This window comes from Gopherus evgoodei, chromosome 3 (genome assembly GCF_007399415.2).
Source record: "Gopherus evgoodei ecotype Sinaloan lineage chromosome 3, rGopEvg1_v1.p, whole genome shotgun sequence".
NCBI classification, from domain to species: domain Eukaryota; kingdom Metazoa; phylum Chordata; order Testudines; family Testudinidae; genus Gopherus; species Gopherus evgoodei.
The window spans coordinates 64,279,003-64,299,136 of record NC_044324.1 but is presented as its reverse complement, the minus strand read 5'-3'; the positions used below and the strand labels follow the sequence as shown (position 1 = coordinate 64,299,136).

The window sequence follows — 20,134 nt, the reverse complement described above, 5'->3', positions numbered from 1 at the left end:
TGCAATTTCATTACAGAGAACAGAGTGAATGTGCAAATACAAACAAACAAACCTAATTGCCATTTTTATGTTCTTTCCCCTCATGCAGACAAATCTTGACTATAAATCTGAACTCCAGGGGGCAGATTAAAGCTTCCTGCTTTATTTGATTTTTCATTTAAATCTTACAGAATGCAATGCCATGGGAAGCTTTTAGAATATATGGCCTGACATTTTTTAGTCAGGTTTAAGCAACGTTTCCTTAGCAATTATTTTGGTTATTGTTTTTACGCATGTCAGTCATTTTTCATCTGAAAAGTACTCTGAACTCATCCAGCACATGCTCTGCTCTGTCACTGTAGCCTTTAATTAAATTTGACATTTTGGCTCATATAAGTAAATTTGACTCTCCCTTGGAAGTAAATTATAATCCATCATTTCACTGCTTTATTTCACTATGGAATACTAGAGACAGTAGAATTCAGACTATCAAATGCATCAAAACCACACCAATACCATAGAATATAAACTGTGTAGATCTTTATTGCTTTTTAAAATATGGTTTAATCAGATTGAGATCAAAACACCCTGCCAAAACAACAGATGGCAACAACACAAGAACTTAGCTTGATATGGATTTAGAATTTTTTAATATTAGTGTTATTATTAATCTATCATGCATACCTCTAATAATAAGACAAGTTCCTCTCCCAAAGAGTTTCTGGCTAAGGGACCAGTTCAACAATATTTAAGCATGGAGGCTCCGCAAGAATTAATATTATGCAGGTACTCAAGTACTTTGCTAAATTATATAAATAGATAAAGTATAGATAAGAAGGCAAGTGATACACCACGTTTATTTTTTAGTTTGCTTTATATTTTTCAATTATTTTAAATCCATCCTATTTTGTGTTTTGTGATTTGATTTGGTTTTTGATCACACTGATTTGCCCAATTCCTCATCTGAAACAAATTACATTCCTTTAATTTATTGCACTTCTTACTACTGTAGTTCTGCTGCTTGTTCATGGTTCACTTTTATCTTTAATATTTCTCTCATATGCCTGGTTCTGTTGAATTTCTTAATCTGCAAACTACCAAATAATTTCTACATCTATTTCAAGAGTCCAGTAAAGAAATTGATACATACTTCAGTATTATGAATTCAAATTTGTGACAGATCTTTAGCTTTCTTTAATGAAAATATCTGTGAGATATAAGAGACCCTAGAGGAATTACTTTAATATTAATGAGTCCAGTCTTGCAGCTTTACCTTATCTGAATATTACCTAGGACCAATTCTGATCTCACACTGGTTTTTCACTAGCTGTAACTCCACTGACTTCAGTGGAGATACTCATGTTTTACACACAGGTAAATGAGATAATAATCAAGCTTAAAAATTATACATACAAGTATACACTCTATTTTAAAATAAGTTTGCCATGCTGCACTGAGAAAATTTATTTTGACTGTCATAACAGCCACATGAGAAACATGGAAGCCTTCAGCTGTCACAGTGATGTGTATGGAACGAAAAACCTAGACAGCAAAAGAGCAGTTGATTTTTGAGATTATATTGCAGGACTGCTTCTGACCTAAAATCAGATTGAATCACATTGCTGAATTGGTACACAATCGCTCTCAGTGCCTGTTTAAAACAATTAGCATTGAAGTTACTTCTGTATAAGCTAATGGCAAAATTCCCGCTGACTTCAGTGAGTGCAGAATTAGGCCCAGAATATACACCTGAAAATATCATCAGGCAATAAAAAGATATTGTAAATCTGATCTGTATAAAAATACTGCATACTGGAAAAGCACTCTATTTTATTCCGCTACTTCAAAATAAAAGACAGGATCAAGGCATATCATGAAAGCAATGTAACCATTGCATATCTCTTGAGAAACAATTATAAACAGGGTCAAATATCAGAGGGGTAGCCATGTTAGTCTGGATCGGCAAAAGCAGCAAAAAGTCCTGTGTCAGCTCAGGATTAAACAAGACTGTGAATGGCTTGCAAACTACAAAAGCAGTTTCTCCTCCCTTGGTTTTCACACCTCAACTGCTAGAAGAGGGCGTCGTCCTCCCTGATTGAACTAACCTTGTTATCTCTAGCCTGCTTCTTGTTTGCATATATATATATACCTGCCCCTGGAAATTTCCACTACACGCATCCGACAAAGTGGGTATTCACCCACGAAAGCTCATGCTCCAATACGTCTGTTAGTCTACAAGGTGCCACAGGACTCTTTGCTGCAATTATAAACAGATGTGCTGGAACAACTTATATAGTGGGGATGCTGAGAGCCACTGAACCAAACTGTAAACCCTGTGTGGTGGAAACCTCTTCTAGCCAGCAGGTGCAGCAGCACCCACAGCACCCCTAGATCCAGCACTTATGATTACAAGGGGTAGCCAGTGATCCAAATATTAATTTATTACCATTCATTTTTAAGTTTAGCTGCTCCATAGAATCCATCCCAGTAAAGCCACAATGACAATATTACTACACTGGGTGGTAATATTACAATAAAAAGCTTGGCCAGATAAACAGATGGATTTGCAGGCAGACCAAGTATTATATCATGGCCATATAAGCATACTTGAAGTGTTAAGATTATGATGAACTAAAGTAATGGGCATTTTAAATCCTGGATGTCTGTGCTTTAGAGCTTTTATGTGTTAAGGCACATACGATGTTTTCACAAATCCTGACATTCTAATTCTAATTTCTACAATATACACTCCTATATTTTGTCCACTAAGTTAACTGGAGACAGTATTGCAACAGAAAAGTCTTTAACTGTCCTGAATTAGTATTCATCTGATAACATTATTATTCATCATGACTGCAAGCTCCAGAGTTCCATATCATTACACTAAAACCCTGATGTCACTCACTTAGCATGGACCTCAATTTTTTTTTCAGGTCACTCACATCCAACCTCTCTTATTCCATAGCCAACTATAGACAACAACTACAGTATCGGTTTATGACTATCCTTCCAGCAGCTGTTGTTAATGGTACATCATCTGCAATGTCATTTGTTTACAGATGCAAAATAAGCCTTTCCTTTTTCACTTAGATAAAAAATCTTAGCCAATGCATTTAATTTCAGCATTCCTTTAAGAAATGTCAATAGAAGGGCATCAGACCTTTTAGAAAGTGTTGTGTAGGATTTCTTCCCCCTGACAGTAGTAAACTGCCTGGCAGGAAGTATTACCATAATATAAAATCTTATTTAAAATAAAGAATATATAGAGAAATGCACAGTAAACAAAATGACAGAAAATATAGAAATGACTGTGTTACTGTAGCAGCTGGCTCACATATTATAAAGTCATATTATAAAACTTTAATTTGCCTTCCTGTTAGTCTTTTGTAAAAGCTGAGACATGTTCTATGGAGCACAGATTTGCTCCCCAAAGCTATTTTTTGTCAATGTTAGAAGCTTTCAGAGAAAAACTGCATAGGTAACACAGAGTATTACCTACCGTGAAAAAAAAACAAAACAAAAACTACCACAAAAATCAAAGCTTATTACTTTTCATGTAACAAACAATACAGCATATACGTAATGCATATGGGGACAAAGCGTACTCTTTTTGTTTAGTCAAAGTAACTAATAACTGCTATGGAAGTTTTGACTGAGTATGGACTGCAGGATTTGGACCAAATTTGTATCTGTATTGAAAAAAAGATATAGGTTAATAATTTTCTGACATAAATATGAACCTGGCTTTTTTGAGCAAGAACTCATGATTAAAATGTTAACTATCATGTTGACCCCAAAACCTGAAAACAGGTGAAAAAAGCTTTGCTACAAACTCTAGAAATTACATATGCTGGAGTTTGAGCAGGACATAGGGGTTAATATCGCTAACTCTTCTGTGTCATACATGGGATCTTTAATGAACCCCAGAGGTAAAAACCTTAGTGTCACATATCATCCAAGAGACATTATCTCCATCAGCATAATGTTCCCTAACAGCTACTGAGGAATCCTGATTATAGAATCTATTATATTCCCCTCAAAAAGCAATGTTGGGATATATCCTAGAAACATAAATTCAATAAGACTCTACTAAACAGTGGCAAATTTTCCTTCCCACAAGTGGCTGTCATCAATGGAACACCAAGCAGCGATACCCAGAAACGTATGCCTAGAATCCTTAGAACAAAAAGTGAACCAGCAGACCTAAACACAAAAAGGAACACTCCCACTTCCCACCAGCATAACTACATAACGTTCTTTTTTGTAACAGATGGCAACATAGGCAAATAATATCTTAGAAGCACTTTGAACAAACGATGGCTTATCTTTGAATGCAGGAACCTGTATTAGGTATCAAATTATTCTGCTCTTTTCTGTTTGTGGGGAGACACAATCGTATTTTGAGCACTTCGGCACAGCTTGGATATTTAAAGGACAAATGGTGGAAATCCAAATCAATTGATTCTAGGGATTTTATTTTGGTATGTAATGATTTTGAAAGCTATCTGGGAGAGTTATCCACTTTTATTAGCATGCCAAAAAGATTAGATCTAACCAGGCAGTAATTTCACAATTCCTCTCATTTCACTCAGGGGTTGAGGCATCTTAAATTTTTAATTCAACAGTGTTTTTTGAATAGCAATGTGAACAGAACTCCCACACAACTATAAAGAGGAAGAACCAAGGGTACTTGATTATTCTACTACCAGTCAACCTGTTTCTTTCATCTACAACAAACAAGAAAGGTGCCTGGATGCTGAGAAGTGGTCTAAGGGCCAAAGCTATTGGAGAGTAAAAAAGGAATAGAATTTATAGTATTAATAACAAACAGAATGGTCCTAAAATCCACTTAATTGTCTTCACAGGCAAGAAGCCCTGGAAAATGTATGGAAGTAGAAATGACACCTGTATCCAAAGAAACTCATATAAGTGATAGCAAGTCCTTTATGATAACAAAATTAACTCAGTCTTCATTTACCTTGGACCCACAGGATAAGGTCTGTCGTGGTCTCAGGAGATAAATGAAATGAGTAGGACTTGTACTTCTAAGAAGCCTTCACTCTGGGCATAGCAAACTACAAAGAGAGGAATTATTGCCTTGTGTTTAAGACATTGGAGTGGGACTCAGAAGATATATGTTCAATTACAGACGTCCTGTGTGACCTTGGAAAGTCTCCCAGTTCCTCATCTCTAAAATGGGAATATCAACACAATCTTTTCCTTTTCTATTTAAACTATAAATTCATCAGGGCAAATATAATCTCTTACTACATGTGCACAATGGAGCTTCAATCTCTGTTAGGATCTCTAGACATGACTGTAAAAAAAAGTACTAAGACATGGCAAGGTATCACTATATACTCTGGAGTAACATGCCCTTGTGTTTTTGACAATCTTTCAGAAGCTGAATGTCCGTCATTTAAAGGTTTGCCTTTCAGGAAATGCTTTTTTTAAATATCAGAGGGGTAGCCGTGTTAGTCTGGATCTGTAAAAGCAGCAAAGAATCCTGTGGCACCTTATAGATTAACAGACATTTTGGAGCATGAGCTTTTGTGGATGAATACATGCATCTGATGAAGTGGGTATTCACTCATGAAAGCTCATACTCCAAAACGTCTGTTAGTCTATAAGGTGCCACAGGATTCTTTGCTGCTTTTTTAAAAAAATGCAAAAATGACTTTATAAGATTTCAAAGGAAGAAAATGTACTGGAACTGTAAGGCAGGCTGTATTTAAAAAAAAATGAGACTATTATACCTTAACATTCTGAGAACAATAAGCTGCAGAGAACTATAAGCCGCAGACTTTTTGAATTCTCTTCCAGGATGAGGAACAATAACGGTATCATAAAGAAGTTTGAAAGAACCATTGCATTTTAAACCTTATTTTCTTTCCTTTTGTTGGTTTATAGTACACCTCTACCCCGATACAACGCTGTCATTGGGTGCCAAAAAATCTTACTGCATTATAGGTGAAACCGCATTATATCGAACTTGCTTTGATCCGCAGGAGTGCATAGCACCCCCGCCACCTCCCCCGGAGCGCTGCTTTACCGCATTATATTTGAATTCATGTTACATCGGGTCGCGTTATATTGGGATAGAAGTTTAGTTATAATGTGACTCTGGCAAAGAAATTGGCTCATATTTCTAAAGACCTTGGGAGGGCAGGAGTGAGAGGGAAGTGGTGATGTAGCAAATCTGCTAAAGTACAATGCTAATTAATGTTTAAAACAACAGCTATAAAATTGTCCTCTTTGGGTATTTTAGAGACAAGCTTAGGTTTCTGCAAAATTCATGCAGTTCACTTTTCAGGGTGAAGCGTAAAAAGGCTTAATTTTAGTGAAATATGTGACAATATTCATGTAGAACACTGCATCTCATTTGACAGCATTGGTGTTGATGTAGAGACATGCATACTAGGATGTACAGGGAAAGATCCTGGATTTGCTCACACAGGTCCATATTTAATGAACAGGAAGGTAAGCTTCCTGTTCATTAAATAAGAAGACTGCAAAGGCAAGGTCATTGCTACTGTGGCCCAGCGCTCTTGGGATCAGTTGAAATAGCCAGCGAGCAGAGGGAATATAATGGCTGATTCCAGCAGCCTACAGAGCTGAAAGGATTTCAGTAGCATGTATGTTCAATTGCAGGTACATCTTCTGCTTCCTTGTCTAGCAAATGGCTGTTTTGAATGGATGCTCAGAGCCCCAAACCAACCCCAATTTTTGTTTTGGGGATCTAATTTCTCCTTAAGCGGTTTATTACCATAGACTGCTGGGCCATAGGAATAGCAGGGAACAACTACACCATCCAGTACATGCTTCAGCCCCATACATTCCCTATGCCAGCCCTGGGTCATTAGCACTGAGGCTGGAAATGGAAATAGGAGTAGGAGAACCAATTCCTTTCCTTCAGAGGGATAAGGGGCTTTCCTCTGAATATTTTCTTACTCCAAACAACTTGGTAGATCTCTGCTTCATACTCTCTTACAGATGGATCAAGTTTCTCACAGTGACTTTGAATGCCCTAATTCTTTCTCTGCTTCCTCTAGCCTGGTTTGGTGCTGGCAGCCTTCAGGTTGCCTACTTCCACTTTTCACAAAGGGTATCTCACAGAGGGTATCACGGTTCCGGCTGTGACAGAAACATTTTCAGTGTCATCTATTGATTCTGGTACTGAGGTACTACCAAGTGGTAATTACCATAGGGTTAGTTAAATGTTCTGCTAAATTATTTTGATTCTCTAATATCCCAGCTCTTGCTTTGCTTATTTTATCTATCACTCCTGATCTTCTGTCCCAGATTTGTTCACTCCTTCATCTGGCACTTTCAGAAAACCTCACTGCAAAAACCTTGCAGTCCCATACATTTTTACAGGAAGAAAGTTTATGCTTTACAGTGGAAGCTTTTTTTGTCCATTTGAACTTCCAATCAAGCTCTAAACCCAAATCTTATAGCATCCACCCTGGAGCACTTATAATACTTTCACTGATGAGATTCAACTAGTGCTCGTAATTCCACAAATTTCACTTGGAAGCTATTTATGCATATCATTTCCCATATCACCATTACTCGCATCCACTGAGAAAAGAATTTAGTAAGACCTTCCTACTTTCCCCCCTCATGCAGAGCCCAGCAACTTGATGCTATTTACATCCAAGCCAGTACCAGCAACATGAAGCAAGGCAGTTACCGGAATGTCTTCTGCACAGGACTCTGGAATACCACCCTTCAAATGGTAGTGACAATGTTGCATACCAAAAAAGGGTAGTGTGGATGTGGGCACACACTCTGGCAGTACACAGGCAAGTAACTGCATTCACTCACAAGTGTAGATGAATTCTAAAAGTGCTGTTGGATTACAGATGCCCCTGTTACCCACATGAATGATGAAGCTATGACTTGGTACTGCATGGTGGTACTTTGGCCTCACCAATATCTCTTAAAAGCCACTGCTGGTATTAATCCAGAATAATCCCTCTCTCTGCCAGTTTTCTTCTTCAGACCCTTATAAAACATAATGGACAACTTTGCCCCACAAATTGGATGCGAGATGGTTGCTCGATTCTTACTTGGATAGGACCAGTTCTTTCCAGAAGTCAGGCAGGTTTTTTATTGCATTTGGAAAGCATTCCTGCTTTGGTCCTATCTCATTACAGAGCATCCAACTAGATTGTTCATCATATTCAGAGCCATTATTTGCAGGCTGGGATTCAGGTCAGTGAGTACTTTAAATCCCATTCCCCTATGTCTATGACAGCCTCCTTAACATGGCAGCATCATAGAATCACAGAATCATAGAATATTAGGATTGGAAGAGACCTCAGGAGGTCATCTAGTCCAATCCCCTGCTCAAAGCAGGACCAACACCAACTAAATCATCCCAGCCAGAGCTTTGACAAGCCGGGCCTTAAAAACCTCTAAGGATGGAGATTCCACCACCTCCCTAGGTGACCCATTCCAGTGCTTCACCACCCTCCTAGTGAAATAGTGTTTCCTAATATCCAACCTAGATCTCCCCCACTGCAACTTTATACCATTGCTTCTTGTTCTGTCATCTGCCACCACTGAGAACAGCCTAGCTCCATCCTCTTTGGAACCCTCCTTCAGGTAGTTGAAGGCTTCTATCAAATCCCCCCTCATTCTTCTCTTCTGCAGACTAAATAACCCCAGTTCCCTCAGCCTCTCCTTGTAAGTCATGTGCTCCAGCCCCCTAATCATTTTTGTTGCCTTCCGCTAGACTCTCTCCAATTTGTCCACATCCTTTTTGTAGTGGGGGAACCAAAACTGGATGCAATACTCCAGGTGTGGCCTCACCAGTGCCGAATAGAGGGGAATAATCACTTCCCTCAATCTGCTGGCAGTGCCCTTACTTTTACAGCCCAATATGCTATTGGCCTTCTTAGCAACAAGGGCACACTACTAACTCATATCCAGCTTCTCATCCACTATAATCCTCAGGTCCTTTTCTGCAGAACTGCTGCTTAGTCCCCAGCCATATTCCATCTCAGATCTGTAGTGCATTACCCAGTACTGATCTCTTGATGCTAGGTCCACAGTAAATTGGCAGCAAAGCTAGGAACAGTTGTCTTACAGTCCCCCTTTGTTTATACTCTCTTCAGCTCTTCTCCTGGTATGGATTGCTACTGCTGATTTATATCCAATTATGGAGGGTCTATGCAAGTGATATAATGGAAGGGAAAGGTACGGAAAGGTAGATTACAGACTAGTAACTGTAATTCTCCACAGTAACCCTCCTCCCTTCCTAGTTTTTTGAACCTATGTATTTTCTGGACAGTCAGAGAGGAAGTGATGGAAGAGGATCATGTACCTGTTTGTGGGCCTGACCCACAACCCACTTAAGTCAATAGGAAGGCTCCCATTGGCTTCAGTGGGCTTTGAATGAGGCCCTATAGCCATAGAACAGATGCTGGGAGGTGCATCAATGATGGCACATAGCCTCTCCTTGGCCCAATTGTTCCCAATATTTCTGAAGTATGCATGGCAAGGCCACCCAGGTTACATAAATAATTTCTGCCTATTATATGAATAATTTGACTGTTAAACAAATATGACCTCACTAGGACACATCGTGAACTTTGTTCTTTTGCTTCTGATATTAATTTTTATGCTAATCTTTAAACATGGGAAATGTCAACCCTATCAGAACAAACCAATGTGCCCTTACATGAGTGTGCTATGTTTCAAAATGTATGCAGCACGGAGGAGCATGCCTTTAGGGAGAAGTGAGAAAAACTACAACCTCCACAGCTTGAAAGTGCAAACATGAATGTGAATGCCAGTTTTTAAATATCTTTCTGCCTATGTACACACCCAAAGGTGTATGTTGCGTTGTGACAGTGATGCTATCATTAACCCAGAGATGACGCTTATTATTAACACCTTTATTTTCAGTTTCTTGATAACTTTGTTCAGAAAAAAATTACCTTTTAGAGCTCAAATGACTCATGCTTGATCTGAGCACAAAGGTGAACACTGCAAGGAGGTTTCATAAAAATCAGATCACCATGTGTGAATTATCCAAGCATGAGAAATCATTTTAAAGTTTTTACTCCAACCCAGAAAGTGACTCTGCAAAAAAATGGCTTTGTGGGTTTCTATGTTTATCAGGTCTGAAAGATTTCCGGCTCATTTTTGAAGTAAAAAAAGATTGGTTTTTTAACTGCTAACCAACTGCTAACTTAACTGCAAGTCAAGCAGAATTCTTACTTTCTTTCACATGACTGAAGGCTAATGTTATTGCACAGGTGCAACTGATTGAAGGTATAATCTGAAGACATTGGGGCTGTACAGACTTAATTTGAAAGCATAATCTGGCCTGCAGAATCTTTGTTCCAGGTTATGACAGATGAGGGGGAAAAAAAGAACTTGGACTGACTGTCAGGGCGAGTTTACTGGGCTGGCAGTTAGAAACAATTATTTTCACTTGCAATCTGAGCAAATTAAGCCGGAAATTTTTGATGCATGAAACATGGAATTGCACAATGCCATTTACACAGTTGCTTTGCAAGGCAGATTTGCACTTAAACAAATTTTTCCGATGCTTTTGTTATGCTTAGAAAATTCCAAATTAGTTTTTTTTTAGAAATGTTGAGCATGGACTGTGCAGGATGCAGGCATGAATGAAATATAGTGCACTTGAGAGGCTGGAAGAAATGTAAAAATGAAGATCTGTAACTGAATAATGAAGCTACAGCTTTTTGATGGTAGCATATTGGATATGTGCTGTACATTAGTTTTAGCTAATTTCATAAAGAAACATCAGGCTCCAGTGCTTTCTCCATATACTCATAGGTGTAAATATTTGAACATATTATCATGCTCACAGATACAAATTATATGAGAGCAATGTGGGATACAACAGAAAATAACAAATTGGAGTCATGAATAGCCAATACTAAAGAGTGTTTCTAGAATTCTAAATTTTCCTAAGCTTCCTTGTTTAAAAATTCATTGTGGGGGCAGTGAGCCAATATTGATAGTGAGGGGGTAGCTGAGCTAAACACAAGGGTGATGCGTCAGTAATCACTGCAACTGGGGAAAAAATGCAGTTTAAAGAGTAGTTCAGCAGGAGTTCCCTAGGAAGTTCTAAGAGAAGGTGATGGAAGTGTCTGGACCCTGACAAATCCAAACAATCAAAGCAGTTCCCTTGAACAAACAACATAATATAAGTGGATTACAGAATGGATATTGATGGGACTGAAGTAATTTGATGTGTGAGACTCTCATTTCCTGAAGGAGTGATGTCTGCATCCACCAGCCTTTTCACATTGGGAACTTTCAGTGTCCTTAAAGTTTATTTTTTTAAGAACTTGTATATGTTTTTCATTCAGAACATACATTTCTGTAGAGAATCCACAATATTTTGGTAAAACATGAGGTGACTATGAGGAAGCTACTGTTACTCCATGCTGTGTGTCCTAAGCCTGGACTGAACACAGACGTGTACATCAATCATTCTTTCTTTCATACCTACATATTCACAATTTTTAAGTTATTTTCTCTTTTAAAATGTTGAATTAAATGATTCTGACAGTACCAACTGATAAAACTAGGTAGCAAAGTCCTCCCTATAATTGCGGAACATGGACGGCACACACAGTTGGGTGCAAGTTTCTGACCTGGTGTGACCAGCTGTGGCAGTAAAAGTCTAGTACAGTGCAATCCTTGAGTTTATCTGCAGGTGACACAGCAGCAGTAACTGTCAGGGTGCTTTTGTGATGGGGACAGCCAATGGTTAATATAGATTGATACGGGAAGGGGGAACTCTTGCTACTAGTCCAGGAGGTGTGTGAGTGTTGCTTAACCAGCCCAAGGATAAGATGTTAATCTCTGCTTCTGCTTTTAGCTATGGACTGGGGACAGGACTGTACTCCCTTCTCTCCTCTATTATTTTAACTCAGAAATACACCCTTGGTATCAACTAGCAACAAGGCTGAAATAACAAACATATTTCACATGCATTACCGAGGAGCTCCCCATTAGACAGTAATTCAGTCTGTATCATCATGGTCTCAGTCCGAACAAGCAACCTAAATGTGCAATGGTTTGCATTTCATCATCAGTCTTTTGGATTAGATAGTTCCCCCTTTCTTCTAGTTCAAGTATGCTTTCTTCCAGGGATAACATCCGTTCATAGTAGCCGAGAAATTAGAGCAACCAATATTGCCAGATTTCAGAAAAAAATTAATGCAGAAAAATAGCAGAGTCTTGTACTGCAACGAAAAAAATTGAAATCCGTCCAATATCTGTAGCACACAAGGTACAGAGCAATAGCTACATTAGTGCACCTTTCTCTGTCTGGGGTTTTTGGTAGGGCTCACACTGAAGCTACAATTCATGCATCAGATAATGGGATGGCTGCCGGCCAGGAAAGACAGGTGCAGACACCTCACAACAGACCGTCATGGATTATATTGGCTCCTCATGAGATTGTGAGCCTAGCTAGACGCACTGATATTGATCTTCAAGGCTCTCAAGAGATGGTGGCTAGGCTGAATGCCCCTTCTTCCTCTGTACAAGAGAACTATGTGGATGGAGGCAATGTGGCAATTTCACATCCAGGGTGAATTTTCAAAAGCTAGAGGCAGGAAATTCTTAATACAGGACCATAGACTGTGGAACACCCATTACAAGAAATTGGACTGAGCTCAAGTCTAAGTGTGCTAGGGGAAAATGTAACCCCCCTTTTTGCATTAGTCTTCCTACCCCAATGATACTGTTGAAATCTCAACACTTCAAAGGGGAGGAAGATTCTTCATTCATGCATGTATGAGCACACAGAGAATCAAACAGAGAGCACTGGTTCTCTTTGGACTGACAGACTGTCCAGCATTGCCAAAAAAGGCTTTATAATCAGTTAAAAGAAACTTGGCACCGCCCAACTCAAGCATTACTTCCGAAGACAAAAAAATACATGAGGTGAGTCAATTCACATACCTTGGTAGTAATGCACAAGCCAACAGGGATGTCTGGAAGGAAATAATGTCATAAACTGGTGAGGCAGCAGCTGCGTTCACCAGCTTAAACAAGATTTGTTCACTGAAAATCTAAGATTTAAAGACCAAGCTGCAAATCTCCAACTCCAATTTTATTTCCACCTCAACTTATGGGTGTGAAAGCTGAAAAGCCACCAAAGGTACAAACAGATGTCTAAGTGCCTTTGAAAGCAAATGCCTCAGGAAAATAGTAGGTATTAAATGGAATGAGTTTATAGAAAATGCTGAGATTCATCAGAGTTCAACAACTAGCTTATCCCTAAAAATGGCCACAAAAGATGATGGACATATTTGGTGCATGTATTAAGAATGAAGCCAGAATGTCTGCTGTGGTAGGCATGCCACTGGGCAGCTGGAGGACCATGCAAACAGGGCTGACTGAAAGAATCCCACCATCAAGTATCACACCAAGAGAGAGAACCTATAGGACTTAACAAGACACAAAGAGCGGCCCAGGATAGACAGGGATGGTGGAGCCTTGCTCAAGACCTAAACAACACCTGTTCACACAGGAAAGATTCATAATTAGATTTTGGTGCAGAAATCTGGGAGAACAGCAGCACTTCCCTTACTCCAGATCTTTTCTTTCTCAATCTTGCTCCAATTCCCCCTATCCTTGGATCTTCCTTGTTACTGAGCTCCAGAAAAGTCAGGCCAAGAATAGGGGTATAGTGTGAGGGAACCATGCAGTCATTGGGGAAGAGTTGGGCCATTATAGTTATTCATATAGCATTGATATTAGAGGTAGGTGTGTTACAGATAGCTATGAAGGCAGGTTCAGACTCCAGAGGGCTTATATTCCTAAGTATATGCTAACTATATTCTTTCCACAGACACCTCTAAGTATTAAGATGTGGCCCAGTAGGCTCTCTGCTAAGCCCTGATTCTGATTAAAGTGTAGCAAGATCTACTGGAGAGACTTCTGGGTCCCCAAAACAAAACAACTTTCTCCAGGTGGGCTCCTGGCCTCACTCCTATGGATGCTTGCTATGGAGAATAGGAAAGGTTGTGGAGCTCCCCCTTAACCATGCTTACTGGCAAGGTAAGGGCCATGCAGCCCTTCTAAAAGTCTGCTATTCCAAGGAGAGGGAGGAAAAGCAGCATGACTACACAATCCTACTGGAGAAAGCCAGGTCTATTTCTGAGGAACAGACATGTAAGCATCAGCAAAAGGAAGGGAGACAAAGGTGCAATGTACACAACTCCTTTCTGAACATTTTTCTTAAAATTAATTTTATTTTTGGGATCCATGTATTTTTCATGTTGAGCAAGAGGACATTCTTCTACTGATAATACTTATCTTTCTTTGGGCTATTTATCTTCTTTTGGACTCATGGTAGAGCACTGTCTATTTGCATATTCATAGGAAAGCGATAAATTCTTAACAGGAAAGTTTAATTTCCTAATGAAGTGTATGAGATCACTATGTGAATGGAATATACGTCCCCTGTACTCAGCCTTTAAATGATAACATACCAAAGAGAGAAGGCATTTAAATAAAATTAAATCCTCACTGCTTCAAGTCTGGAGCTTTGATTTGTGTCTGATATTTGTCTGATTTAGACTGCAATCTCCTTGAGGAAGGAACCATTTCTTCCTCTATGTTTGTACAGAACCAAACAATCCAGCGGCACTCAATAAATAAATAATATCAATAGTAAAGTAATAAATATAGGAGATGCTTCATTAGCAGTTTAAAAATCTCTCCTGGGGAAGACAATATATTGAAATTAAAGAGCTTTGTGAAAATGCAAATTTCCAATGAAGTCCAGGCAGGGGAAAAGCAAGCACATTTCTTGAATGTTTGTTTTATAAATCACTCAAAGGGTGCACAAAGATGCTAAGTTTACAAAACTACTAAATTAGCCTTATACCACATGTCAAAATAAGCACTGACTGCTCAGCAGTTATTTCCCTGAATCTATCATTGCTTAATAAATTACTTATTTGTTTTTGACTGCCTCTTCTCATTGATTCTTAGCTTTAAGTATGCTGTTATTTCCTGACTCTGACATTCATTAATATCCCCTTCTCAATCTATGCTAGGCACACAGCTTCCTGGAGATAAATTGTTTTCAGTCCTTCAAGGTGTTAACACTAGAATAGCTTTATGGTAAGTTCTTGTTACTAATTATTTTAGAACTAGGTTTTGAGCGACTTCTACATGGTGAGGCAGATGTTTTGCTGTTTCTCTCTCTCTCCCTTCTGTAATTAACCTGGCTATTCTTAGATGCTAACTACATACTGTATTTTGTGTCAGATCCTTGACTATTTTGTTTTACATTTGGCTGACCGGTTATATGATGTTTTCTCCCTAGATGTAGCATATAATCTCTGGGTGATATAATTACTGAGCATGAATTGATTTTATTTTATATTTATGCTTATGAAACTCAACCCAGTTTATCAACTGAAATGAATAACTTGCACTGGCAGCTACATTTCAGAAGTGCCCTACACGTCTTCTAGTCCTGAATCACAGATCACCCACTACTAAAGACTAAACCTTTAATTAAAGAAATTCAAGGTTTTGGCAAATTGAAAGCAGATTTGCTGGCCCCTAAAAATGTGAATATATTCTGGAGAAGGTGAAATACCACATAACACTTTGACATATATCACCACATTATGTCAATCATGTGTGACTAGTTGGAAATGAGACACAGCAGACTACAATGTAACTAGTCAGTGATGGACACAGACAAGGGAAAAAAAGTTAAAGGCGAAAGAACTTGCTTTCACTTCTCATGCTGTTTTTTCCCCCAAGTGCTTCTTGCAATCAGGAGGATTACCATAGGCACATGGAACGTGAGGACCATGTACGAGTCAGGAAAGATGGTGCTGGGGTTGCTTGTAGCTAACATGAGGCTGAACATAAAGACAAACTGTAATGAAGACACAGATCTTGATTTGCATACTAGTCAAAGTAGTCAGGAGCCTCTCCAGACTAGTTCAGCTTTAGAACTTTGGCATATGGTGTGGCCTAGCAGCTGTCTGCTTTTGAGAATCAGGTGAAACATTCTCATTAACTCTCTGCCCCAGTAAAATCTATGTATGAGGTACAGAATGTGGAACTCAACGAGGCTCCCTTGCAGAGCTCCTCCAAAATGGTCCTCTTGGGAGCAGGAAGGTCAAATTGAAATAGCCTGTGGGAACCTCCCTCAAACTACACTGAACCTGGTGGATCAGAATCAGCAAAGAGCCATCTGTATGGAGAGGCTGTGCCTCTTGCTGCCCCTGTACCATTCTCTGGCAGTACGGCTTCACACCAAGGCTCTCCCTGAGCACAGTTGCTCTAAGGAACTCCCACTGAGTATCTGTGACAAAAGTTACACAGGCCAGTCTCCATGTGCATCCCCATTTTGTTACTCACTGCCCCTACTGCAAGACAAGCAGAGAGTCCTCCATGAGATCTTGTAGAATAAAAAATATTCCTGCAAAGGCATCTAACTACCACTGCTGGAGGTCAGGGTCGGAACTGGGAAGGGACTGCATCTGTGTGAAGAAGTCTCCTCTACTCGTATATCAAATAGGGAGGAGGAGATCCTACTTGGGTGTGATTTCACAAGTACCCTGCTCAACTGTGTAAAACCTCTATGTATACAGTCCAAAAAAGCACTGACTGTTTTAACTACCATATCACACTGAAACCTTGTCTCTAATTCACTTTCCATTATCACTCCTTGGTTTTTTGCAGAACTACTGCTTTCTCTCTTCATTTGGGTACATGTGTTGTATACTTCTGATTCTTACACATAACAGCTCAGATTAATATAACTGGGTGAGATCAGACAAATCAAAGTCCCTCTACTTGTGCAGTTCATTTGCTTTGAGAGTTTACTGGTATATTTTAGTACTATCAGTTTAGCTGTTTCCAGCATATTATCAAATTCCCTTGATGTTTTGTGGGTCTTTCCCACAGCAACAGGAGGGGGAAAAACATCTAAAGAACAGGAATACTTTACTGTAAGTCCAAAAATTATGAAAAGAGGACTCATGGGTAGGTGTAGTATTGGAAACAATTTTTAGGGTGAGGTAGTGAGGTTCTGTGGATAGGGTACTAGACTAGAAGACAAATGGCCTTGTTTGTATTCCCAATTTGGGCACTAAAATGCTATTTGACCCAGGTAAGTTATTTTACCTGTCTGTGCTTCACCTCCCACAAGTATATAGAATAATGATACATATTGTCCTTTCTAAAACACTCAAATTTGCAGATGATGAATGATATAATATATAACTAAACTTCAAATTGACAGAGCCCTTCAAAAAAATAGGAAGTTTTTCACAAGAAATGTTACATAAAAGACCTTAGTGAAATGTCTTGTAGTTACACTGGTTAAATGCTTTGAAAGTCAAGCAAAAAAATAATAATCTCGGATTGTTATACATGGACACTATCAGAAGTGTATTTATTGCTATACAATAGTCAACAAATACTACGAAGAAGACGACACAGAGCTGCTTGAAAAAAATCTAAATGGGCTCAAAAAAAATATTGCCATAGATACAGACTTGCACACCATGAAAACAGCTTCACTTATTGTTGATACTGTTACTTTGTTTTCTAGTATTCTAGGTGACTGCCGCAAACAGCCTCAGCAGGAGGTTTAAAACTATCAAAAGGACAGAAGCAAAACCACGCAGGGTATCAGAGATTGCTTTAAAATAGTGGCTAACTGCAAATTTGTTTTAAAATTGTGATACATTCAAAATCCAATAATGCAACCATTGGAAGCCAAGCCTGGATGCATTGGCTCTCAAGCTGTTTCAATATGTACCAGCATCAATGGATTCCTACACGTAAACCCAAGAGAAAAAACAGAAAGAACAGCTGTTTTGTTCCTGCACTTTGCCCTCCAGTCTGTTAAGAGACAAAGCTGCTGTTAGTTCTTTTAGGGAGAAGGGGTTGTGATTTGAAAATAAAACTCTATTCATGGACTTTCTGGGCAGATATATATTGTTAATTGTATAATTCTGGTTACACTTATGTACTCAATGTGAGCTTTTTGGGTGGACATTTTTGTTTCTGAGTTTAATAAATTGATAAACATGAAATAAATTATAGTTAAAGGAACATTTTCAGAATTACTGAGTTATCTACTCACATCTGATAGACTCTCATGAAACACAGGAATCAAGTCACAGCCCCCTTTTGGTATATACTGGACACAGTTGTTAGGAACCAGTTAAAAACATGTGTGACACAACATATTTCACATGAGAAATCAAGCTGTGTTAGAAAAAGAATGGTTTAGCCATATCAATGGATGGATTCTAGAAAAGCAGCCATATATGTAAAAGAGTAAGGCATATAAATGCCAAAACATAGCATGCATGATTAAGGCTAATGCTATCCTGCTTACTGCTTTTATCTGTGGTTTAATTCCAGAAGGAGAGGCAGTGTAAGCCTTAATTATGCTTTGTTTAACTTGGCCATTTGAATGGCTATACTTTTCCAAGGGAGGCTGTTCTGCTAGGCGCTGGTCTGAATTCTGCTCTCCCCGCTGTTAATAATAACTCTTATATGACATATCAAGGTTGAACAGTCCTTTTCCTAACATTGCTTATATTACAGGTGAAGGGTGTTAGATATTTGTATTTTATTGCTTTAGAAAAGTAGTAAGAGTTAATCGAGTTATAACTGCTGAAAAAATCATGGTAAATTTTAATAAAATAACACCCGCCCCCCCCCGAACAATCTAAACTCAGTGGACCCACAGCCGCACCCTCAGTGTATATGCTTTGCACTGGTGGAGGATGACATAGGGCTGACAGAGCACCTCCTCTTCCCCCCACAGTGCTGAGGTGTGGCTGGGAATGGTGTGTGGCTGGAGTGTCCTTGCCCTCCTGGGAACTTTGGCTACTGGAATGAGCCTTTGAGCCCACTGCAGTTAGGCACAAGTTAGAATCCCCAGTTGGTACTAGGATGGATGTGGGAGCCATCGCAATTGTATTCATCAGGGCTCAACTAGACATGGGGTTTTAGCCAGTATCTTGATGATAGGTAAGGGTCTTGATTAATATTCCCGGCAATGTGAAGGTGTTATTTTGGCCTCCAGAAGAGAAATAGAAACATGATAATAAAACAGGAGAGAAAGGATAGTCCAGAGGTTAGGTACTAACCTAGGAGCTGGGAGACCTGAGCTCTATTGCCTGGATTGCCACTGACTTCTGTGTGGCCTTGGGCAAGTTCCTTAGGGACTGGTTTATAAAGGTGTTTAGGTGCCTAAAGATGCAGCCGGTGAGATTTTCAAAAACATGTGGGCACCTCACTCCTGCTAAAATCATCTGCATTTTTAAGGCCCCTAAATACCTATACAAATCTGGTCCTGAGTCAATCTGTACCTCCATTTCTCCATCTGTAAAAAATGGGGATAATAGCACATCCCTATCTCACAGGTATGTTACGATAAATACGTTAGAGGCTATGAGATGAACAGATACCATGTAATGAGGGGCGTGAATGCCTTATATAGATATTATGGCTCAGAAGGATTTTTTTTTAAAACAAATGCTTGGGATACAATGATCAAACTAAATGCAGCTCCTAATTCACACCAATAAATACCTGCAATTCCTGCAAATAAACTGTAATAAAATAATGTTCCTGTGTTTTGTATCTGTATGCTTTAACACATAGGTCACTTCTTAAAAGACTCCAAATTATCCATCAGGTTCAAACTGCACAAACATTAATGCTCTTGCTCTAATTTGGATTCTCATCATCAATATAACTCTCAGCTAAAAATATTGAAGTGTTCATTGTTCATAGTATCGATCACGCTTAGTGTAACTCTGGGGTACATTAGCACTTAGTGCACTAATTTGCTATTGTCTTGCTCTTTGTTCAGTTATTTACATCTGTGCAAACTGTAAATGTATCATTCAAGGGCTAACATTCCAGATTGGTGCCATAAGTCAAATGCCAACATTCCAGATTGGTAGCTTTTGTACAGGTGTAAGCGACTGCACAAAGGTAGTAGAGAATCAAGCCTTTCATTTCATCATTCTGGGATGTTTTAGCAAAAGTGTTGTAAGCAAGACATGTGCAGTAATTCTTTCACTCTACTCCGCGCTGATAACACCTCACCTGGAGTATTGTGTCCAGATCTGGGCACCACATTTTAGGAAAG

General features: G+C 39.1%; 1 protein-coding gene across 5 annotated transcripts in view; it reads right to left on the bottom strand.

Moving 5' to 3' along the window:
* Nucleotides 1-20,134, bottom strand: part of ADGRB3 (adhesion G protein-coupled receptor B3) — a 641,000-nt gene that overhangs the window by 55,759 nt on the left and 565,107 nt on the right. The window lies entirely within an intron of this gene.